Source organism: Tenrec ecaudatus, unplaced genomic scaffold (assembly GCF_050624435.1).
Source record: "Tenrec ecaudatus isolate mTenEca1 unplaced genomic scaffold, mTenEca1.hap1 Scaffold_536, whole genome shotgun sequence".
NCBI classification, from domain to species: Eukaryota; Metazoa; Chordata; class Mammalia; order Afrosoricida; family Tenrecidae; genus Tenrec; species Tenrec ecaudatus.
This window is the reverse complement of record NW_027459451.1, coordinates 1284881-1297100: the sequence shown is the minus strand read 5'-3', so window position 1 is coordinate 1297100 and position 12220 is coordinate 1284881.

The window sequence follows — 12220 nt, the reverse complement described above, 5'->3', positions numbered from 1 at the left end:
TCCCCTCTAGTCACAGGAAAGTGTCTCGAACAGCTTTTCTATCAGATAGAGATCATTGTAAGTGTGATTATGCTGGAATGAACTGGATACATGGTCAGATGACCTCCCTTCTAACCTGAACTTGTTCTTGGTCAGTGGTTTTCAACCTTCCTAATATACATTTACTACAGTCCCTCATATTGTGGTGACCCCCCCAACCATAAAATTATTTTTGTTGCTACTTCATAACTGTAATTTTGCTACTGTTATGAATCGTCATGTAAAACCTGATAAGCAGGAAGTATTTTCATTGTTACAATTTGAACACAATTAAAGCAGAGTGATTAATCACAAAAACATTTTCTATTGTGAAAGACTAATTTCTAACTACAAATGAAATTAATTTTGTTGTAAAGCATAGTGTAGCATGGGTAACAGTTTTCACGCCAGTTACTCGTATGTGGGCATATCTGCATATGGGCAGCCCTGCCTAGAGACAGCTAGAGGAACAGTGTCTTGGATCCTAAGACCATTGGAAATGTGTTTTCAGGTCTTAGGTGACTCCTGTGAAAGGGTTGTTTGACCGCCAACGGGTCGTAACCAACAGGTTGACAACTGCTGTTTAGGTGAGAGCATTTCTTGCTTGTTCTAAGACAAGGTGGTCTTTTCTTTCTTACTCATTATTTGTAGTTTTATCTCTAAAGAATTGATTGTGTTAATGATTATGTAAGTCTTCTTGATATGACTGAACTATTGAATTGTGTGATATATGTGGATAAAGTACCAATAAAACTGTTTTAAAAAAGGCTCAGAAACCCACACAGGCAGTCTATCCTGTCCCATAGAGTCACTATGAGTCGGCATTGACTCAATGGCAGTGAGCTTGGTTTGTTTTTTGACCAAATCACAGGGCACTATTACTTTGTCTTACAGCTCAAATTCTTCACTGTGCCAAATCCCAGGCTGAACTTTTACTATCTGTAAATCTAGAAACCTTTTGAGCTTTCTGCAGCACTAGTTCTGTATAAACTCCACTCCAACTATGAATAATCTCTACTGCGCCGATACTCAAACCAAACTCTGCCAGTGAGTTGATTTCCACCCAAAGCAGTTCTGCCCATAGGACAGGGTAGAACTGCCCCTCTGGATTTTTAAGACTGTCACTTTATAGGAGTAGAAAGCTTCATCTTTCCTCCTCAGAGTAGCTGATGGTTCCAAACAGCTGATCTTGCAGTCAGCAGCCCAACATGTAGCTATCATGTTGTCTATTGTCTATACTGCCTACTATATATTGTCTATTCTCTTTACTCAATGCATTAAAACATCTATTAATTTTTTTAAAAAGTAAAATGTATGTATTCCACTTTGTTAGTGCTTTTATTCACTTGTATCTCAATTTGGGTCTATCCTAATTCCGTCATATCAATCAACCAACAAATATGCATTAAAGCACCCAAAATGCAGATATAACAATAAGCAATATTAAGTCCTTTAGAGCTGGGCTAAATTATATAGTTAGAATATAATCAGGTGCACAGAGATTAAAAAAACCCCAAATATGATGCAAAATCAACTAGCTAATATTATTTCTAATTAATTCTTAACTCTGATAACTTAAAAAAAATCTTATGAAAACTTACACATCGGATTGGTTTTGTTCATATAAAGCCTTCATCTCCTCCAGAATTTGTCTGAGTCCATCATCCTGGAATATATAAACTGCTTTTGATATATATCCATGGATTCCCCAATGCATTCAATTAATCCCCTAAATCTATCTGTACTACATTTATCCTCAATTTATATATATAATTTATTTAAAATCCATAGCCATTGCATAAATTCTGGCTATTTATGTACCTATATCAAAAATAAAGGCTTAATCGAGCATGAAAGTACACATTTTCACTGCAAAAACAACAAATACAAGTTTTAAAATATTTCTCCCAATTTTTTCCCCCAAAGACACAGTTTTGGTTTGTATTGCAAGAAAAGAAAAGCCAAAGGAATTTTTCCTACCATCTACCTTAAGATAGAAATTTTTCACTTAGACAAATAAAATGTTTTAATTCTAAAATTCATAAATGTTAATAAGATAGTTGACCATTTGAAAAGAAGTGACATCACATATTCTTTCAGCCAAAATACAGTCTTGGGTTCAACCAACCCTGTAGCCAATTATATGTTGAAAATATCTGATGATGATGAATAGCCTTGTTTACTCTTGATGTCATTTATTACCCATTTCATCTCCACAATTCTAAAAGTTACAAGTCCTGCTAGTCTTCAATCACTTAAAAAACTCATTTATCAATATCTGTAGAATTGAGTTTCAATCATCCACATTTCTCACCACTAGCTCATCTCTCTGCCTCCATTAGTTCTTCTCTTCTGATGCATTTTCCATATTGCCAATAACCAAAACCACTTCCATTAAGTACATTTTGATTAAATGACCCTATAGGACGGAGAAAATTGCTCCCTATGGTTTACACAGCTGTAAATCTTTACAGAAGCGGCTATCTTTCTCCCTTAGAATGGCTGGTGTGTTTGAATTGCTGACCATTAGGCTAGCAGCCCAATGCATAACTCCAGGCCTCATTTTACTGCCAATAAGTACTCCAAAATATAAAAACATCCCGCCACACCCCTACCTGAAAACCTCTACCTGATTCCAAATGCCTGTGGAATAATGCCGAAGTTTTTCTAATCCTAGAACCCACCATTGACATCTCCATACATAACCTTTCCAGTTGTGATCATGAGTCTTAAGCCATTGTTTATCACCTGCCTGTGTGAGGGCTAATACTTCATACAAGGCTCGAACACCCACTCCCAACCCCCTAGTAGCATTTCTCTTTATGCTCCCATCTACGCAACACCAGTTTCACTTACCACATTGCATTCTATTCACTTGTGTTTCTTGGTCCTCTCACTGACATCTATCTAGTTGCTGCCCTATGATTGTTTACTACGATGCTTAAACGTACAGGCTCTTGAGCCAGACTTCCAGGGTTCAAGCTCTAGCTCTGCTCTTTACTGGCTATATCACCACTGACAAATCTCCTAACTTCAATTCTCCACTCACATGTTTGAGGTGGGGGGAGACAGCTCAGATCTCACACAATTATGAGGAGAGACAATTGCAAGCTAAGTGCTGAACATCATTCCTACTTCCATGTTATTGTAGTGGACAAATAATCATAATAGTAACAATACGACTGTTAGCACTATTATTATTTCTTGTAGAAACAGCATACAGGGACTCAGCCCTGGGTGTGTCAGGTACAGTTCCTCACTACACCAAGAGCTCTGTACCATCATCATGCCCATTTTTGTTGGTGAGAACACTGGACGCACAGAAAGCCTGAGTCCACAGTGATCGAACAGAGTATGAATCTCAGTCTGGCACCAGAGGCCTACTTCATCATCACATTTTGCTCACTGAGTGCGTGCGCGCACACTAACGCGCATAAAACGCTAGATCCAATAAAAACGACTGGTTCTGTGGGTTTCTGAGGCTGTCAATCTTTAAAAGAACAGAAAGCTTCCAGCTTTCTTCGGCAGAATGGAGGTGGATTCGAATTTACTTTAGTTCGTATTAGGCAACCTTTTACTTGGCTAAGCAAAGGAAAAGCAACAAAGCTAAAAATGAAGCAAAACGGAAGGAAGTAGACTTTGAGGAAGCGCAATTGCTGAGTTGTACAGTAACTTCCTTCTTTCTCCCACAGTAACCTTTTGTTATGCTGTTACTTTCCCTTCCGGAACTTGGCTCACACCCTCAGGGGAATCTGAAGCAAACCGCGAAAAGAGCAGCCCAGGGGAGATCCCGCTCACCCTCCAGCCCCTTTCAGCCAAGCTCCCCGGACCTCCATCCCGCCCTCTGCCGTCCAGCCCGTCATATTAAAGGCGGGCAGCTGCCCTTCTGGCGTGTGGTGCAGTTCGCAGACCACCTCCGTCGCCTTTTCACAGAACATGGCGGGTAGACCTGGTACCGGGACCTCCTTGTCGGCCGCCCACTTGACCGAAGAGTCTGCGGGCTCCCTGCAGCCTAGTTCGCGCCGCGCTTATTAGCGCAGGTCTAGGAAATCGCCTGCGCTTTGGCGGTAAAAATCCCCAACCAATGGGAAGGCAAGGACGCAGGTTGCGTGGCTACGGTGGTTGCAAAGGGACAATTCCATACGCGGTAGAGAAATATGACCGGAAGTGGGGAGGCGGTGACCGGTGCCTTCTTCCGGTGGAACGCGGCCCTCCGGAAAGAGTCCTTGGGGTTCCATTTGACTTTATCCATGAGGTGAGACGAATTTTCAATACTAATCTGAGCACATAGTTTAGGGAGCAGCATAGCTTGGAATAGATGTACCACCCACACCCCCCGAAACTTCCTCTTTTCCCTTTTTTAAAAATAAAAATCATTCTATTGAGGGCTCATATAACTATCCATATGTACATACATTGTGTCACGCTCATTTGTACATTTTTGATATCATTCTCAAAACATTTGCTTTCTCCTTACTCCCTTTATATCAGCTCCTCCCTTTTTCCCCTGCTTCATGGAACCTTGATCATTTATCAATTATTTTGTCATGTCTTACAGTGCCCACATCTCCCTTCATCCACTTTTCTGTTGTGCAACTCCATGGAGGGGGTTATATGTAAATCCTTGTAATCAGTCGCCCCCCTTTTTTTTAAATCATTTTATTGGGGGCTTGTACAACCCTTATCACAATCAATACATCATTCCATTGTGTTTAGGACATTTGTGCATTTGTTGACCTCATCATTCTCAACACATTTCCTTTCTAATTGAGCCCTTGGTATCAGCTCCTCGTTTTTCTATCTCCCTCCCTACCCCCTCCCTCCTAAACCCTTGTTAATATTGATAGGTTTAGAATTAAGGTAGCAGATGGACATTGGACCTCCACTTCTTTTCTCCCTCAATTGCAAGAACACTTTGTTCTATTGAACTGGCATGCCGTGATGCTCACCTTAAAAGCTTGAAAATAAACAATCCGCGTTCTAGCTCAGAAACAGCAAAGCCCACGTGGGAGAAGCACACCAGCATGTGTGATCACGAGGTGTTGAAGGGATCAGGCATTAAAGAACAAAAAAAAATCACATCATTGTGAATGAGGAAGGGTATGGAGTAGGGACGAGGCCAAAACCCATCTGAAGGAAAGTGGATATCCCCTTACAGAACGGTTGTGGGAAGAGAAGAGGTGTTCAGGGTGCAGTGGAGCAACAATGAAACATACAGCTTTGCTCTAGTTATTTTCTATTTGTTTATGTATTTGTTTGTATCATTTTATCAGGAGCTTGCACATCTCTTATCACAACCCATACATACATTGTGTCGAGCACATTTCTACATTTGTTGCCATCATTATTCTCAAAACCTTTGCTTTCTACTTGAGCCCTTGGTATCAACTCCTCATTTTCTCCAACCCTCCCCGCTACCCCCTCCCTCATGAACCCTTGATAATTTATAAATTATTATTTTGTCATATCTTACACTGTCCGACATCTCCCTTCACCCACTTTTCTGTTGTCCTTCCCCCAGGGTGGAGGTTATGTAGGTCCTTGTAATCGGTCCCCCCTTAATACCCCACTTTCCCTCCACCCTCACGGTATAGCCATTCTTAGCACTGGTCCTAAAGAGAGCGTCTGACCTGGATTCCCTGTGTTTCAAGTTCCTGTCTGTACCAGTGTACATCCTCTGGTCTAGCCAGATTTGTGCGGCAGAATTGGGATCATGATACAGGAGGGGGTTGGGAGAGGAAGCATTTAGGAATTAGAGGAAAGTTGTATGTTTCATCATTGCTACACTGCACCGACTGGATCATCTCCCGACAACCCTTCTGAAAGGGGATGACCACTTGCCTACACATGGTTCTTGGGTTCCCAATCTTCACTGCCCTCATTCACAATGATATAAATTTTTTGTTCTTTGATGCCTGATACCTGATCCCTTTGAAACATCATGATCACACAGGCTGGTGTGCTTCTTCCATGTTGCCTTTGTTGCTTCTGAGCTAGATGGCTGCTTGTTTACCTTCAAGTCTTTAAGAGCCCAGACGCTATCTCTTTTGACAGCCAGGATTTGTTTCACCACATTTGTTTATGCGCCCATTTGTCTTCAGCAATCATATCGGGAAGGTGAGCACACAATTATATGACTTTTTTTGTTCTTTGATGCCTGATAACTGATCCCTTTGGCACCTCATGATCACACAGGCTGGTGTGCTTCTTCCATGTGGGTTTTCTTGTTTCTGAGCTAGACAGCTGCTTATTTACTTTGAAGTCTCTAAGACCCTATATCTTTTGATAGCCATTTGTCTTCAGTGATCAGATCATTACACACCTCTTTTTAACAAGTTTAAACTATTGTATTATATGACATCTGAATTATATGTCAATAAAACTGAAAAAATTTTAAAGATTAAAGGAATATATGGAGTCGCTATACTAAAAAGAACTAGTCAATATTGCATCATGTTAAGAGGTATCATATAAGAACCAAAGGTACTGAAAGAAGAAGTCCAAGTTGCACTGAAAGCATTAGTCAAAAACAAGGCTCCAGGAATTGTTGGAAAACCCACTGTAGGCAGTTACATAATCTAATAACTTGAGAAAGGGTAAAGTCTAGCCTGTCAATAGGGTCACAGCGAATGAGGCCTCTGTGGGGCCTGACTTTCTCCAGAGGATTTTGGGTATTCCTGTATTGCTATCTTGTGGTGGAACACACTGTCTCTTTTCTACACAATCCTGTTGACAAACCACATGGAGACACACTGAGAGAGCCAGAGCCCTGGAGCTGGAGGAGCCACATAGTGACCCCTGCCAGCACCAAGATCCTTCACCGCTACTGGATCTACATGACTTTCCACCCACTGGTCTGTGATATTCTTGCATTTGGCATTATTGCATGGCTACATGAGTCTAAAGAAGAATTTATTGACCAGTATTGGACATAGGGGATAATATTGGACTTACGGACTTGATCTGGACTGGGCTGGGATGTTTCTCAATATACAATTGCTCTTTTATACAAAGCTCTTTCTTATACACATGAGTGTCTGTGAATTTGTTTCTCTGGTCTACCTGGACTAACACATTATGCTACCTGGAGTGGTGTACTAGAGAAACAAATCACAAAGATGGAGAGTGGATGCTTGTTTGACGTCTGCTCATGGTAGTACTTTTTTGGCTAGCCAGAGGTTAGATCTGGCCATTCAGTTTGCTGGGTTGTTTTATGGAAAAAATACAGGAAGTTAAACTTTTTATGATTTCCTTTGATTGCTGTCTTTGGTGATTCCTGTACTAACTGGTAAAAATGAATGTGATTAATGCATATTTAGAGCTCAGGGGTAGAAATCCAGATTGGAGACTGGAAAGTCAACTCGGTGCTCCTCAAGGGGACAGGCACTCCCCTCTCTGGATCTCACTTTTAACATCGATACACAAAGGTCGATTCTGTGAGGGTCACAGACTGGGGACTCCCATGGCCAAATGAGGACCTGTGTGGACTCTGGTTGGCCTGCTTATTCACTGCCATCTAGAAGATTCCAACTCACAGTGACCCTGTAAGACCGAGCGGAACTGCCCCTGTGGGTTTCCGAGGCTGAAATTCTATATGGACTAGAAGGTCTCATCTCTGCACAGCCCCCCACCCTATCCCCCAACCCCCGCTCCCCAAGTGTGACTGGTGGTTTCAAACTACTGACCTTCTAGTTAGCTGCCCAACACATAACCCACTGTGCCATCAGGGCTCTTTGGCCTACTTGGCTTCTATCCAATGTTATTGAATCGCCTTTGAAAAAATCAGGAGGTTTTTAAGAAAACAGGAATTTTGACTTTCTCTAGAAAAATCGATCTGGCATCACTGGAACCTAAACTAGAGGATCCACAATTCCACGTGGCTCTGGGAATCTCAACATTTCTTCCTCCTGCTCAAAGTAAAATGGTTTAAGGGGACCTTTCACAGCTGGTGGGCTGGTCTCCTTTCTAGAAAGTTGCCTCTGTAAAGAAAATGCATCTTTCTTCCCTTTTACCTAGTTGGGGGTGGTGAGGGTAGCAGGAGCTATTGGGTTAAGAAAAAACAGTCCAGGTAGCTTCAGTCTGCCCTGCCAGGGCTTTAGAGGCCAAGCCTTTTTTGCTCCAGCTGACTGACCTGCTGTTTCCAGGGCAGCCCCACCATCTGTTCCCAGATGCAGGGAGGGAGCCGACTTTCCTCCATCACACCTGCCCCAAACTCAGGCCCAGAACTACTGTCTAAACACAGAACAACTTTTGTCTGTGGCCAAATGTGGGACCCCAAATTTCTTCCCTCTTTCCCGATACTCCTTCAGTGACTTGATGACCTGGGCCAGGCTGAGATGAATTAGCTTGCTCCTCACAGCTGGCTGCTGGGTTCCAGTCAACTCCCAGAGGCCACTGGCTGTGCCCATCAGTAGAAGTGGGAGTTGAGAACCCTCAGCTCTTGGCTGAGCAGCTCTGTCAGTCTGTAGCTGTTGACTGTAGCTGCTTCTGACAGCCAGTCTAGCTGGTGCTTTAAGTCATTTCAGTCGCTCCACCTCAGCTGTGATTAGTCTAGTCTCTGTAGCCTCAGAGGGAGGGGAAAACAAAACACCTCAATGACTTTGAATCAGAGTGGGTTATCCTCTTTTAAAAGGCAGAAAGTCTGAATTGGAGGATATTTTTGGGGGGTCTCTTTTATGCATTTCACATTTATGAAATAAGAACTAACAGTATTTGTTCCAGTAAGTGGATCAGAACCACCTAAGGGCACACTCCTCCCACCAGGCCACGCCTCACTAAGAATAGAGGTCCATCACTTGTCTGGCATTTTGTGGTACTGTGGTGACTTTTGTTTTGTGAGATACTGGGAGCTATGTGATTGGCATTTCATATACCAGCAGGGTCACCCAAAGAGCTTCCAGACAAAGAACAGACAATGAAGAAGGAATTGGCTGCCTGCATGGGAAGAATGAGCCATTGAAAACCCTATGGATAGCAGCAACACTGTCAGTTACTAGACCCCCCATGAACAACAGAAGAACATTGTCAGAACGTGTGCCAGAAGATGAGCTCTTCAACTTGGAAAGTACTCAAAATACGGCTGAGGAAGAGGAAGAGCTGACTTTTCATAGGCAAGTCGACCATAATGATGCAAATCGAGTATAGCCATCAGGACCTTCATTTGCTGATGGGGCACAACTCAAAATGAGGAGAAACAGTTCAAATCGTCATTAATAATTGAAACTTGGGATGTATGAAATATGAATCTAGGGACATTGGAAGTCATTAAAAATGAAATGGAATACATAAAGATTGATATTGTAAGCATTAGTTAGCTGAAATGGACTGATATTGACCATTTTGAAACAGAAAATCTTACGGTTTACTCTGCTGGAAATGACACAATCAAGAGAAACAACATTGCATTCATCATCAAAAGGACATTTTAAGATCTATTTTAATGTACAATGCTATCTTTGATAGGATGCTATCTATGCCCCTTCAAGGAGAACCAATCAATACAACTATTGTTCAAATTTATGCACCAACCACACAAAGCTGGTGATGCAGAAATTGAATAATTCTACCACCATATTCAGTCCCAAATTTGTCAGACTTGCTATCAAAATGCTATTGGAATGCAAAAGTTGAAAACAAAGAGGAAGGATCAGTAGTTGAAAAATATGGTCTTGGTGATAGAAACCAAGCTGGAGATCGCATGACAGAGTTTGCAAGACCAATAAATTGCTGATAGCATATACTATATTTTCCAACTTCTGTTCTTTCCTCTTTGGTTCCAACATTTGCACTCCAATCACCAATAATTACCAATTTATCTTGATTGTATGTTAGAATTTTGCATGATTAATGATTTCTTCAAACATTTGATCAACAACAAAAAAGGTGACCATAAATGTGGACTTCTCCAGATGGAATACACGGAAATCAAATTGACTACACCTGTGGGAAGAGACCATAAAAGAAGCTCAATATCAGCAACTGAAACCAGTCCAGGGACTGATTGTGGAACAGATCAGCAATTGTTCATATGTGAGCTCAAGTTGAAGTTCAAGAAAATGCAAACAAGTACACGAGAGTCGATATACAACCTTGATAATAACCAACCAAATTTTGAGAACATCTCTGAATAAAGCACAGTGTCATTATAAAAAAAAGGAAATAAAGAAAAGATACAAGTGCATGTCCAAAGAGACTCTGAAACTTACTCTTAATCAGAGAGTAGCTAAAGCAAAAGGAAGAAATGATGAAGTAAAGAGCTAAATAGAAAATTTCAAAGGACAACTCGAGAATACAAAGTAAAATATTATCACAAAATGTGCGAAAGCCTAGAGTTAGAAAACCAAAACAGAACATATTCAGCATATCTTAAACTGAAAGAACTGAAGAAAAATGTCAAGTCTTGAGGTGCAATATTAAAAAATTCTATGGGCAAAATATTGAATGATGAAGGAAACATCTGAGGAAGATGGAAACAATATGGAGTCACTGTATCAAAAAGAATAGACCAACATTCAACCATTTCAGGAGGTAACATATGAGCAAGAACCAATGGTCAGGAAAGAAGAAATTCAAGATGCATGGAAAGCACTAGCCCAAAACAAGATGCCAGGAATTGCTGGAATATCTATTGAAATGTTTCCACAAGCTGATAAAGCACTGGCAGCACTCACTCATCTATGTCAGGAAATTTGGAATACAGCTACTTGGCTGACGGACTGGAAAAGATCCATATGTGTATACATACCAAAGAAGGGAGACCAACAGAATGGTCAAATTATGTAACACTATCATTGGCATCACATGTGAGTCAAATTGTACTGAAGCTAATACAACAACAGTTGCATTGATTCATTGACAGAAAGTTACCATATTCAGCATTCAAGAGCCATCGTGGCACAGTGGTTACAGGTTGGATTGCAAACCCCAAGGTCAGCAGTTCAAAACCACCAGTCACTCCGTGGGAGAAAGGCAAGGTTTTCTACTCCCATAATGAGTTACAGTCTCAGAAACTCACAGGGGCAGTTAGTTCTACCCTATACTATAGGGTCAGGATGAGTTGTCATCAACTACAAGGCAGTGAGTTTGGTTTCCCAGAGATTTAAGCCAGATTCAGAAGAGGATGTGGAACAAAGGATATCAGATATCAGATGGATCTTGCCTGAAAGCAGTGAATACCCTAAAGATGGTTACTTATGTTTTATTAACACCCAAGCTATCTGACTGTGTGGATCATAAGAAAACATGGATAGTTTTGAGAAGAGAATTCCAGAACACTTATAGAACAAGGGTAGATTGCATGGTTTAAGAACCAAGAAAGGTGTGCATCCTGGTTGCACCCACTTATTATACTTTTTCAATTGTATGGTGAGCAAATAATCAGAGAAGCCAAATTATATGAAGAAGAACACAGAATCAGATTTGGAGGAAATATTATTAACTACCTGCTATATGCAGACGACACAGTTTGGCTTGCTGACAAGGATGGGGGACTTGAAGCACTTGCTGGTGAAGATCAAGGATTGCAGCCTTCAATGTGGGATACAACTCAAAGAAAACCAAAATCCTCACAACTGAACCAATAGGTAACATGATGATAAATCGAGAAAAACCTGAAGTTGTCAAGGATTTTGTCTTGTCTGGATCCACAAGCAATGCTCCTGGAAGCAGCAGTCAAGAGATGAAAAGATACATTGCACTGGGTAGATCTGCTGCATAAGAGCTCTTTAGAATGTTGAAAAGTTAGGATGTTACTTTAAGCAGGAAGTACACCTGATCCAAACCATAGTATTTTCATTTGCCTCATCTGCATGTGAAAAGCTTGCCATTGAGTGAAGAAGACCCAGGTAAACTGTATGAATTTGAACCATGGTACTGGCAAAGAATATTGACAGTACCATGGACTGCCAAAAGAACAAACAAAATCTGTCTTGGAAGTACGGCCAGAATTCCCATTAGAAGTAAGGATGGTGAGACTTTGGACATGTTGTCAGTGGAGACCAGTCCCTGGAGAGGCATCATGCTTAGAAAAATGGAAGGGCTGTGAAAAAAAGGTTGAAGGCCCTTGAAGAGCTGGATTGACACAGTGACGACAACAAGAGGACTGAGCATAGGAACACTTGGGTGGATGGAGGAGGAGCTGTTATTGTTACATTCTGCTGTGAATAGGTTTGCCATGGACCAGAACCAACTGGATGGCAAACTA